Source organism: Aptenodytes patagonicus, chromosome 2, assembly GCF_965638725.1.
Source record: "Aptenodytes patagonicus chromosome 2, bAptPat1.pri.cur, whole genome shotgun sequence".
Classification (NCBI taxonomy): Eukaryota; Metazoa; Chordata; class Aves; order Sphenisciformes; family Spheniscidae; genus Aptenodytes; species Aptenodytes patagonicus.
Window position 1 is genome coordinate 97,973,015 of NC_134950.1, and position 14,025 is coordinate 97,987,039.

Here is a 14,025-nt window from a genome sequence, read left to right on the forward strand (position 1 = left end):
CCCATTCAGTAAAGTATTTTGACACATGCTTCAGTTGATACTTATCTAACTAAGCTCATGTATGTGTGTACGTTTCAGATACTTTACATCGGATATGAAGTGTCTGATACTTTATATCAGATACTTTAAAGATGTTTTCTGAAATCAGTGCTAAAAGTTATTTTTTTCTTTTTCATTCAGCATAACAAATCTATATACCAGAGAGAGGATGGTGGAATAGCACTGACAAGCAAATAAAAGAAGTGCTAACATCAGTTCAAAATCTGCAGCTTCTCCGCACTGACTTCGGTAATATCATATCATGTAGTTAATAAGAAACAAACCAGACAAGCTCAAATTTTTATAGGAAGACAAGAAGACATAAAACCCAGGCAGACACAACAGAAATAACTCCCTATCATATATTTTTCTTTTTAATTAATATTTCATGATCAGTTAACCAGCAGTCTGTTATCTTCCTAATAAGGTAAAGGTATTTTAACCAATAAAAAATATTTATTGCCACATTTTATGTTTTAATCAAGGGCAAACCCCTCAACATATTCTTTTTTAGCTCCTTGACATGGTGAATGATTAAGTAAAAAAAATAGCTTTTTATGCTAAAAAGAAAATACTACGCATTGATTAGTTAATTAACACAGCGTCCTCTGGAAGTGCAATAAATCGGGGAAATGAAGAAGAAATAGAGATAATAATCTGAAAGATATAGTGTGCAACTCAAGTTCTGATTTCACTGTGCTAATATCAGTTTTGTCGTTGGCTTCAGGGGCCAGAATTTTCCCCTTGGTCCTTATTGCAGAGACAGAGTGCTACGGGATCTCAGAAATCCCCAGGGAAGTGCTGGGACTTGAGGTTTCCAGCAACACAAACTGGAGAAAGTGTAAGTGCAAGCAATATGGGCTTTATTGGTCAAAATAAAATCTTAATGAGCCCCTAATGTACAGTGGGACAAATTTCCAATTACTGGTGGGTGATAATTGGGCAAATTGAAGTAAGCGGACAACTCCAATCAGTTCAGACCTGAATTTGGATCCTGCTCTAAGCTAAAATAACTAATGTGTTTTAAGTGGCCTTTACTTCATTTTCCCCTTCATTGTTACCATCTCCCTGGTTACTATTCAACTGATCAGTTTTTACCATTTTCTCAAAAAAAAAAAAATTAACCTTTAGGCATGGACAATGTATATTTATTTTACTACTGCTGCTACTGCTGCTACTACTACTATGACTACGACTACAACTACTACTACTGTTGTTGCTGTTAATCCTTACATGAATAAATATTTCTAAAAAGCAGTAAATCCACTTTGAATAATGTTTTGGCAAAAGTCTTGAGAGAGACTCGATCCCTGTTTCAAAGAAATACATTGGACAGATTTCCTGATCTTCCAGGAAGGATTTAATTGAGAAGGAGCTCAGAGATCGCTCTCAGTCTAGAGCTCTTCATGGGACTAGGATCCCAAATACCATGACAGACTAAGGGAAAAGACAAAGGTAAGCATTAGGTTAAAAACGAAAATATGAGAGACGTGATATTGCAAAGTTTCTGTTTTCCTGAGGGAGATTAACAGAAGTAGTTTGCAAATCTTGCCGTCCAAAAATATTAGTGCTTCCTTCTTCCGCTTTATGCCCTAGGTAGTCACCCTGTTGCACAGCCAAGAGAATGACATGCGCCTGCACCTCGAGGTTAATCGTGGACCATCGAAGGGGGGTGACGATGCAGAGGCTTACACATTCTGTTCTGTGGCCACAGATATGGGGCAGCAACTTCTGGCAGAGGGACGGCATGCGTGGCAAAGGGCAGAGATGTCTTACAGTCCATTAACTACATCTATCAGTTGGTCTGTCAGAGTCCCTAGGTAGAGAGGTGGTGAAGCCAACAGCCAATTCAAGTAGAAGGATTTTCTCCGCTGATATGACAGAGTTGGTCATTTTGGCTGGTACAGACAGTATATCCCTTTTTATTTGCTACTATCCACTCAAGGTCTTTGCTCAAAATATATTTTCTTAAAAAAACCCCTCCTAATCTAGTTTAGTCCTATCTAAAATGGGCAGAAAATTGTGTACCTGATCCTATATGATGCTCAGGAACTCACAAGAATTCCTGTGCGTTCCAGTTTCCCAGTGAGTTATATGGTGGGAAAAGGACAAGATGTATTGTACCACAAATCTTTCTTACATATGTCTGCATTTACAATATGCAAGTTCAATCCCTTAAGATTGGTAATCAAATGCTAATCTGTCCTGTTGTTTCAGGGGCTTGTTCCTCTCCCACATTAAAGATTTTAAATCTTACAGATTAGTATCTGATTTGATTCTAGAGTTAAAATAACAACGATAAAGCTGAATGATTAGTTAAGATCAACCCAAAGCCAGACTAGACTGACTGGTACTGCTGAAGAAGTGAAAGAATTTTATTTTGACAGGAAGATTTGTTCCTTTTTTGGTCACACTTCATGTTATTTTTCCAGCTATAAGAAGTGCAGAAAGGTTTAGTAAATTATTTGCAGCTGTTTTCATAAATGGACTATAACAGCCCAATAGCATATAAACAACTACAATTCCACATACTGATATGCATCTCTTGTGTACACTGATCATATCTGAAATGTGCTTATAACATCCATTAATTATTTATTAACCCTTTATAAACCACTTAAAAGTGGAATGTTAATATCAAATACAATCTTGTGGGAACCAGGGATAATTTTTCCCAGCAGATAAGTGGTATTTTCAGCCTGATCATGGGATAACTCTGAATCTCCTGGACAAAAGTTTAGAGAGAATCTATGCATTTTTGTACATTCCAGGAAAAAACCTAAGTCCCAGCTTACGGCATGCCTTAGTCATAGCTTCATTTAAAGATGTGGCTCGGGGAGTGTAGCCATTTTGTACTTAGAGGTGCTGCTGTAGAATTCATAACCTTATTCATATGAGTCCTATTATAAAAATAATACTTCTTTTCCAACATGTTTTAAAGTTTCCAGGACTCTCAGTATTCAATACAAAGCTCTATTTGCTCTGAAAAAGCTGTCATTGACAAAGGTTTTCCTCTTTTTTATTTCTCTATCTGGGGATTTTTGAATCACTTTGCTCTGACATCTGAAGTACAGAGATGTTAGCAGATATCACTAGTTGTGAGAAAGCAGGAAGTGGACCAGAAGAAAACTGAACGTCATTAATGACTTCTTAAAGATACACCTTGCTTTATCATATTTGCAGTAGCAGGGCTGAAAGTCAAAAAAGAGTTTTTCCAACAACTTCTGTCTTCCTCTCACCTCGCCTCGCCTCGCCTCTCCTCTCCTCTCCTCTCAACTTCAAAAATATTTTAAAAACAAAAGCCAGCTCTGGTTGTAGTCCTTATTAATTTTACTAACCTTCCCGTCCCAGCTGGAAAGCATAAGCCATAGGGTTTTAAACACACAGGACTTGTCTAATGCAGTTCCCCTTTAAACAAAGATAAAATTCACTACTGAATTGAAAGAAACAAAGACGAAGCACTGAAGTGCTTCTGAAAATCCTTCCTGAAAATTGCATAAGCAATGCAGGAAATCAACCTTCTCTCCTTTATTTCAGATTATCAGCTCACAAGCTACTGTAATCAATACTAGTGAGTGCAATTGGATCATACTGGGCTCTGCATACTGCTGATCTCAGGAGCTACACTTTCATGATCAGGCCCATGGTTTATCTCAGCAGGAACAACTTACTTTTAAGGTGTGTCATCCACAATTGTTTTTTAAATACTACCTACGGTGAAATTAATTCAAGCTGAAATTCATTCTGATGCAGAAAGAGCATGTATGATATACACACTACTTGCTTTTGCATTCAAGCCTGGTGCAAGCTATCTGTGCAGGACTGACAGCATCCTTGTTATCATCTAAAGGACAGTCCTCAGCAGTCAATCAAAAACCCAAGGTTGAAAGAAGCTGCCATAATGCCCATCAAAGTCTTCTCATTAAAACTGATTTCAGATTGTAAGTTGACTCTCCTTGACCAGAATGACTCTGTGGATGTTCTTGTAGTGTTTAAGGCATTGCTCAGACAGTTGGTAGCCCCAGCCGCAAATTGTGCAACATTCTGTATGTCCAGAGGGTCAGATGAATTCTCCTTCACAGGATGTTCCTTGCATGTCCTCTGGCACCAAAGGGATTGGTCTTTAGCTGTTTCTGTTTTATTAATTAATGGGGGTGATCTTTAAGTGCCTCTGAGATATCATTGGTAAGGATAACTTCTACATTAGCTGACTGGCTCTCAGGTTATAAATACTCACTGCTACAACCTCTCCCACTATATATATTTTTCTTCTTCCTATCTTTTTTCCTGATGACATTCTCGCCTCTTTCAAAAATAATCCTACATCCTTGAAGTCAGGGTGTCTTGCCAGTGGGGCTTTCTATAGACTGTACTACACAGCAGTGCACAATATTCTTTGTTTGGCACATCATACTTACTTCCATGTTTTAGTACAATTAATCTGTCAACTCTTTCTGGTTATGCATTTTTGTTTTGTAATACAAAAAGCACTGTGTTAGTTTTATTTTTTTCCTCTCTTCTTATTTTGCAGAATTGCTTTTATTTCTATGAGATTGAATCAATGATTTCTTAAAAAAACAAACCAGATTTTTTGGAGGGAGGGGACAATAATAACAGAACCACACTAATCCTACAAAGTAGTAGTACAGGATGGACTTGAAGAATCTCAACCCTCTAAACTTCCGTGTATTTCCTTTGCTGGTTGCATTACAATGTTGTAGTTATAAAGCCGTAGTTCACCCTTTGAAGTGTCATTTTCCAATCTCAAAATCAGAGAATTTGCTGAAATTAGGCAACTTTTGTGCCACCTAGTGGCCCCTCCTCTCTAAGTAAGAAATGCATCTGGAATTCCCTTGTCTAAAATTCTGTATGCTTCTGGTCTTTAAGTATGTAGGAAACCTTCAGTAGTAGTAAATTGTAAACTAAAGAGTGAGAAACCCCTACTTTATACTATGAAGAGTCTCCTTTGCTATCTTTTCTTGCAGTTTTTACTTGGCTGTTTGCCCCTTACCTCGCCAGGTACTTGTCCATGCCTGGCCTCTGCTATGCAGAGAGGATTATCACAAATGTTAACCTTTTTATCACTGCAGTTTTTTTCTGGGGTGAGATCTTGTCATTTCCAGTCACTTTTCACTTAAGTATTTTGATGCTCAACAGGTGAGTCCTCAGTTCACCTTTATTCTGTTGTAGAAAATGGAACAAATTTCCACCACTCTGTCAGTCAGTAGAGATAAGTCAGTATATAGTAGGAAGGGTGATGAACCTTTCCAAATAATCATCCATCCTTTATTGGATGCAAGGGGGAACATTGTCACTGAGGATGAGGAAAAGGCTGAGGTACTCAATGCCTTCTTTGCCTCAGTCTTTAAGAGGCAGACCAGTTATCCTCAGGGTACTCGGCCCCCCGAGCTGGAAGACGGGGACGGCGAGCAGGATGAACCCCCCGTAATCCAGGAGGAAGCAGTCAATGACCTGCTATGCCACCAGGATGCTCACAAGTCTATGGGGCCGGATGGGATCCACCCGAGAGTGCTGAGGGAGCTGGCGGAGGTGCTCGCCAAGCCGCTCTCCATCATTTATCAGCAGTCCTGGTTAACGGGGGAGGTCCCGGACGACTGGAGGCTTGCCAATGTGACGCCCATCCACAAGAAGGGCCGGAAGGAGGATCCGGGGAACTACAGGCCTGTCAGCCTGACCTCGGTGCCGGGGAAGATTATGGAGCGGTTCATCTTGAGGGCGCTCACAAGGCATGAGCGGGACAACCAGGGGATCCGGCCTAGCCAGCATGGATTCATTAGAGGCAGGTCCTGCTTGACCAACCTGATCTCCTTCTATGACCAGGTGACCCGCCTAGTGGATGAGGGAAAGGCTGTGGATGTGGTCTGCGTGGACTTCAGCAAGGCCTTTGACACTGCCTCCCACAGCATTCTCCTCGAGAAGCTGGCGGCTCACGGCTTAGACAGGTGTACTCTGCGCTGGGTCAAAAACTGGCTGGATGGCCGGGCCCAGAGAGTTGTGGTGAATGGAGTTACATCCAGTTGGTGGCCGGTCATGAGCGGTGTTCCCCAGGGCTCAGTACTGGGGCCGGTCTTGTTTAATATCTTTATTGATGATCTGGATGAGGGGATTGAGTGCACCCTCAGTAAGTTTGCAGACGACACCAAGTTGGGCGGGAGCGTTGATCTGCTCGAGGGTAGGAAGGCTCTGCAGAGGGACCTGGACAGGCTGGATCGATGGGCCGAGGCCAACGGTATGAGGTTCAACAAGGCCAAGTGCCGGGTCCTGCACTTCGGCCACAACAACCCCATGCAGCGCTACAGGCTTGGGGAAGAGTGGCTGGAAAGCTGCCCAGCAGAGAAGGACCTGGGGGTGCTGGTTGACAGCCGGCTGAACATGAGCCGGCAGTGTGCCCAGGCGGCCAAGAAGGCCAATGGCATCCTGGCCTGTATCAGAAATAGTGTGGCCAGTAGGAGTAGGGAAGTGATCGTGCCCCTGTACTCGGCCCTGGTGAGGCCGCACCTCGAATCCTGTGTTCAGTTTTGGGCCCCTCACTACAAGAAGGACGTTGAGGTGCTGGAGCGTGTCCAGAGAAGGGCAACGAGGCTGGTGAGGGGTCTGGAGAACAAGTCTTATGAGGAGCGGCTGAGGGAACTGGGACTGTTCAGCCTGGAGAAAAGGAGGCTGAGGGGAGACCTCATCGCTCTCTACAACTACCTGAAAGGAGGTTGTAGCGAGGTGGGTGTTGGTCTTTTCTCCGAAGTAACAAGTGATAGGACGAGAGGAAATGGCCTCAAGTTGCGGCAGGGGAGGTTTAGATTGGATGTAAGGAAAAATTTCTTTACTGAAAGAGTGGTTAAACATTGGAAGAGGCTGCCCAGGGAAGTGGTGGAGTCCCCATCCCTGGAGGTATTTAAAAGACGTGTAGATGTGGCGCTTAGGGACATGGTTTAGTGGGCATGGTGGTGTTGGGTTGACGGTTGGACTCGATGATCTTAGAGGTCTTTTCCAACCTCAATGATTCTATGATTCTATGATTCCTGTTAGCTGTACTAGCCACAGATTTTTGACCCTTGCTGCCTGAAGTCAGTCACCTCCATCTATATTTGGGCACCAAAACAGCAATAGAGTTAACAAGTTCCCAGAGGCTGCAAAGATGGACAGACCCCATTGGCTTCAGAAGGAATTTGAGATGCTGAAAATGCTAGCCCGTCCCACATCTGATCTCAAGGTAACTGTTGTGACAGTCCTACAAATGCATTGTGTCTCTGTGGTCCCATCGATGCACTTCAGACACTAAACCCCAGTATTCAGTCTAGCCAGGCTGGCTCCTATTTGGCCACACTCTTTAGGTGAGGGACGTTAAATGCAAGCCTAAGGCTAAGTGCAGAGTGCTTTCATAAGCAGTAATGGACAATGAACGGGCTGCCAAGCAGTGAGAAAATCTGTCTCAAGCTGTGTACGAAAGGTTGTGCACTTCAGTTACATCATCCCATAATGACACTGAATTTCACAGACCTGCTGAGGACCAACATATATGAGACATCCACTGCTGGACATGGGCAGTCTGACACATGCCTATTTGCATCACTAGCCAGATTTTCTCCTGCAGTCTGTATCGCAGAGCCATCTGGACACCACCCAAATATTCAACATCTAAACATTGCTTTACTCAGGGAGAACCAGGTCATGGGTTCTTTTGGTAGCTGTCCTGGCATTCACCTGACAGAGTCCGATGGGTAATCTCCAGAGTGGGACTGCAATGTTTACTTGAATTAGAAGATCTAACCCCTTCTTCCTCAAGTCTCTGCTGTACCCTGGGATACTCTATTTGAAAAGGGACTTTATTACGATGATATTCATTCACAAAGGCCACTGATTTGAGAAATGGCCCAAATCATATGTGCTGCCAGAATAATTACAAGACTATGAGGCTAGCAGTGGTGATGTTTGCTCTGCTAATTGTACTTAATTTACTGTGAAGTTTTTCAGTGGCTCTTGTAGTTTTGAGTGCACTGAGTTGTGGTGCTGCTGTGTATACCAGGGGAGGAAGATTATCGGCTAGGTAGCCCAGTGAGAACCATTACTGAAATGATCCTACATGGCAGGCTTTTCTTTTAGACACAGCCAACAGTGTGGGTAGCTGCCTGGAGCTCTTGGGAATACAGCTGCCACTCATAAGGTGCGATGGGGAAGCCAGGAAGCTCCAAACTGCCACTGAGTGCAAGTGTGAAGACTCTGTTCTGTTTCCTTCCCTGCGTAAGGCCTTAAACTGGCCTTTTTGATCATGGTGATTTACGGATGTGTTTGCCAGGGTCAGAACTGGACGTCTGCTTGCTATGCGTGCTGACAGGCAACAATGCTAGGACAGTCACATATCTATAAGCCACCATGAGGCCATGAATACATCCTCTATTTGTAACTGGGTCATATGTTTACCTGTTACATGGGAAATTCTCTCAGGGGAGCTCATGGGAGTTCTTCAAAAGGGAAGAGCCCATCGTGAGGGAAAGAAAAGAAAATTATTTGGAGAAAAGAAAAGAAAAAAGAAAAGAAAAGAAAAGAAAAGAAAAGAAAAGAAAAGAAAAGAAAAGAAAAGAAAAGAAAAGAAAAGAAAAGAAAAGAAAAGAAAAGAAAAGAAAAGAAAAGAAAAGAAAAGAAAAGAAAAGAAAAGAAAAGAAAAGAAAAGAAAAGAAAAGAAAAGAAAAGAAGAGAAAAGAAGAGAAGAGAAAAGAAGAGAAGAGAAGAGAAGAGAAGAGAAGAGAAGAGAAGAGAAGAGAAGAGAAGAGAGAGAAGAGAAGAGAAGAGAAGAGAAGAGAAGAGAAGAGAAGAGAAGAGAAGAGAAGAGAAAAGAGAAGAGAAGAGAAGAGAAGAGAAGAGAAGAGAAGAGAAGAGAAGAGAAGAGAAGAGAAGAGAAGAGAAGAGAAGAGAAGAGAAGAGAAGAGAAGAGAAGAGAAGAGAAGAGAAGAGAAGAGAAGAGAAGAGAAGAGAAGAGAAGAGGAAAGGAAAGGAAAGGAAAGGAAAGGAAAGGAAAGGAAAGGAAAGGAAAGGAAAGGAAAGGAAAGGAAAGGAAAGGAAAGGAAAGGAAAGGAAAGGAAAGGAAAGGAAAGGAAAGGAAAGGAAAGGAAAGGAAAGGAAAGGAAAGGAAAGGAAAGGAAAGGAAAGGAAAGGAAAGGAAAGGAAAGGAAAGGAAGAGGAAAGGAAAAGGAAAGGAAAAGGAAAGGAAAAGGAAAGGAAAAGGAAAGGAAAAGGAAAGGAAGAAAACTTAGAAAGAAAAAATGGGCAACACACTGAACCACAACCCCAGCTGCCACTGACTGATTTTCAGGCTGCTTCACAAGGAATAAGCTCATGGAATAATTTTCTCTCTCTTTGTGTGCACGTGTGTATATCTCTCCCTCCTTGGTAAATTTTGAATCTATTGACCAGTATCAGTAGAATTTCATGGAACAGTAGAGATCTCTGAGAGATTAAGCACCTTTTATGAGAGCAGGCTGGAGGAGAAAGATCCTACTGATATTGCAGTCCAGGGAAAATACTTAAATCGGAGCTTACATCTTCTCAGACAGCAAAGCTAAAAGATACAAATCTGTAAACAGTCAATTGTAGTGCTCATGGCTTTATTAATTTTTTTAATCTGGGAGCTATCTTTTTGTCCTTTAAAAGCCGGGTAGGACCACGGTGAGTGTGGCCAGGCTCAGCTCCCTAAAATCACCAACACTATTCTGATTTAGATCAGCAGAGCCGACAGTAGCTGAACTGTGTTTACCTTCCCCCTTCTTCTCCAGGTAGAACAATGGACCCAAGATATCCAGGAGGTCAGCAATGTTAAAAGCTTTTAATGGATGGACTCATGACCATCAAGCTCATCTGACATCTGAGTGTGGGCTGGACAAAATCCAGTATTGTGACATGTGTCAATTTGAAGGTGGTTTTTAAAGAAGCTCCTCTCAAATCGCAAGGCAGATGACAGGAGCTATTGCACCGGTTAAACCCTCTCCTCTTTGTGTCTTCTGCCTGTTACCTGTTTTGCATTAGTGAGGCTGACAAGACCCATAATAAGATCACCTGCCTGCTTTTCTTCCCCTTCCTCCCCCCACTAGATAGAGATCAGTGCAGGCAAGGGGAAGAAAGAGGATTGATTTAGATGGACCTAAGAAAGGCGTTCTCGTCTGAAACCAGGTGTTCCTAATGCCTGCCTGAAGATTTATTACAGTCTGCATCAGGCAGCCCATGCTGAGCATTCCTGAGTAATTGGGATTCAGTATCCTACTGTCTGATGGTCACTGACCTCTCCTTGCAAGCTCTCTTAAGTGTCTGAGCCTCTTTATTCCAGTTTCCATCCCCCAACCTACTTCTTCCGTCATATCCCAACAGATACTTTGTGACATCGCCATGCCAGGAAGCCGGCATGAACTATATTACATTGCACCCATCCTGGGGCTACTGTGAGAAATGGTCAAGTATCTGAAGTTTAAACTAAATACTATGGTCTTAATGAGATCGTGTGGGCTACAGATCAAAAGCATAACCAAAAGGTAAAAAGTTCAATCAGCTTTGTCTGTGTGCAATAAGAGTGACCACAGCAACTTTCCACTGAGTCCTTCTGCAAGGTTACCAGACAAAAGTGGCTTAAAGGGACTGGGCAGAAGAAAATATTTCTCTTGAGCAGTTTTGACCTCAAATTAATGCAGGGAAAATGTTATCCACTGCTATGTAAAATGAACCCGATGCTGTGCAGGTACTGACTATCCTTCTGACGAGACCGGGAGTCCAACATTTCTTTACTCACTGTGTTTTTCATCAGAAAATTTACTTTTGTTTTGGATGTTTTTTGGTACTTTTGTGCACTTGTTGATTTTGCTAAGCTGCTGGTTCAAATGAAACTAAGACCCCCTGTGTGTTAAAAACACTGATTATTGGCTTGTGACAATAATAGCAGACAACAACTGGTCCTCTTGTAGAGTCCTACTGATCACTGGTTCTCATTGATTATCTTTTCAAGAATTTCTGTTCCAGTCCTGCAAGTCTAGGACCATTCCAGTAGATACCAGTTATTCCTCGCATTCCAGAAATCAAGGCAAGGGACAGTGGCTAGAAATTCTCCAATTTCAGCTCACCCGTTTTCTAAACTGTATAGAAAATCAGAATCAGTCACGAGGAATCTTTCTACACCTGTCTCTTCCTGACAGACTTGAAGACTAACAGAATTTGCACAGAGATGCGAAGCAGTTAGCTTTGGTACTGCTATACCTTGGTTTTCATAATGCTCTATTCCTCATAAAACAGTCATTTACTTGGGCTAAACAAGTGTATTGCTAGAAAGTCAGAATTTAAAAGGTTGGTATGTGGCATGATATGGAAAAGCACTAGAGTTTTTGTTCTATAGCAAATGGCTTTCATTTAACTAGTGAGTGAACACTTGAGAAAATCATGTTTTGCACAACAGAGTTTGTGCAGTATTTTCTTTTTTTGCTATGTTTTTTAACTGTTGGAGAAAGGATGCACTGCTCTTTTGTACTTTAATAGTTCAGTATCCATTAAATGTCCAAGTTCCTCTAAAATGTTCCTGACTATCATAGGTATTTCTTTAAGTTTCACAGCTTGTCTTCAGCGGCCTTCGTTGGGGTGGCCATATTCCAGGCTGTGCCTGGTCAAATACTATCCACATAAGGACTCGTGTATACAGAAGTCAAAAAACCCTGAAATTTATGAACTATTTTTCTTCCCACCATGCCTTTTCTTAAAATAGAAAATCACAGAAGAATAATAGTAAGCGCAATCACAAAAACTGCATGATCAAATTCCATAGTTAAAGGCTTTACCATCAGTTGTTAGTGAATCTTAACTTGTACATTCAATAATTTTTCAGTTGTTTAATTGCATATGATTTTTCAAATGCTAACGTAGCCTGATGGCAGATATTTTATTGCTACAACATTAAAAATATGTTTGTAGAATCTCCCTATGCTCTGCACTATGCTGTATATGCCCATGAAAACCATTTCCACAGCAGTGCTAAGAAACTGAACATATAAAAAAATGAAAGCATAGAAAGGATGAAAAAATATTGGCTTAAATAAATATTTAGAATTAATTCTCAAATTTAGTTCTTCCAGTAAACAGAAATCTATCAGTGGTACTGCAGAGTCCTGGAAGAATCCCTGGGGTAATGATCAAAACTAAGGACTGATTTAAGAGAAATAGATCCTTTTCAGGGTTTTCTGTGTGACTTTTTGCAACAGGTAATATGCAGTAGGCAAAATGCAATTCCCCCTTCCGAATGCACTTTTCCCTCTTTGTAAAGTCATGTGAGTTTCTAACATGTCATGAGTAACAATACTCTGCTGCCCTGTATCAGTACCCAGACTGGGAAAATATTTTATCCTCCTTCTTCAGGATAAGAGCGGAATAAAATGTAACACTCCTCTGAGAGATCACCTGAAAACTACTTTTGGAAAGATCAGTCAGCACCTGTGAACGCACAAAATTGATTTAACTCAGTAGGAAGAGTGAAGCCATACCTGAGGACACCAGCCTGTGATACTTCCCGACTTCTCAGACTTGAACTTCACCATCGTGGTAAACTAATACCTGCAGAGCCAAATAATCTGCAGAACCTTATAGGAGTTTACCACTGAGACTAAAAAGAAAGCATACCACTCTAGAAGCTGCTGGAACTGAAATCTGGGCTTAGCATAACAACAGTTCATGGTATCATTAATCACCATTTAAAGGCACAATCACGTATGTTTTGACATATTTACGCCATAGGTTTCCACTGGTCCTTCTCTGCCCAAGCCGGAAGCATACTTGGGCTTTGTATTAGAAGTCACATTTTGCTGAGTAGTGTACACCTAATCTACCTACACTACAGTAAAAGAGTGGTTTTGCTGAGAAGTTTTACACAGGACACCTAGATGAAAGAAGCAGCAGGAAGGCTATGCCTGTCGTATAACTACATTTACACTAACACTTCTACCCACCTAGCTGTGTCACTTTCATACTGTTAACATCCAGAGTCACACTTTCACAAAACTTTTAAGTGTAGGCCAGTTTTGAATTTATCAGAAGTATTTGGCCATTTTTGTTATGAATGAATGCCAAAAGCAGTTAACTTTGAAGGCTAATAGATATTTAATACCCTGTCTTGGTGTAGAGACAGAGCCTGACATGCTGATTTACCTGTTACAAATGATTAACATTTTGATGTTCAGGAAGATATCAGAAGGCTAAACTCAATTAGCCAAAAGGAATTCTACTAAGGCTGATCTTTTGTTCACGGCAAACATCCTGCTGATCTTATTTAAAATCAACAGTAAGATCAAACAACAACTGTGCAAATCCCTAAGTTCCCTGCATACAGCTGTTAAATATGACCGAACCAAAGGCATCCCTAGACACAGTGTGTGCAGACATTTAAATTTTTATACAAGTAGAGCTGGTTTCGGGAGACTATTAGAAATGTCTATGACATCCATTATCACAGTTTCTAAATGGATTTTCCTGGTTAAATGTATTTTCCTCTTTAAATGTATTGTGTAGACAACATGCTCCAACTTCACATCGTAGGCAAAGACTAATGCTTGATCACTAAGTCCTGTACAGGCCCCATGTGACACACAGTTTTCTCCAATCAGTGATAACTCTATTTTGGAAGTTAGTACGTAAGTGTGAGCACAAAAATAGGGCACCCAAATCTCCCACTTGGGTACTAAGATTAGAAAGCAATACAGAGATGCCCATGTTATCTGCTGATCCGGACAACAACAGAGTGTGGATATTTTGGTCATTTTCTTAGAAACATAACTGGTGTGAAAGAGAGGACATTGTATATATGTTAACATGGTGAGAGCTTGCTGGGGCATTACTGCCTAGAACGTGTTCTTAAAATCCTCTCATATTCCAGACAATTTGCCATCACAACAACAATTCTGCCGTTTCTAGCTATAACCTAAATCAGTTCATTGTCCCTTTTTCCTCACATTA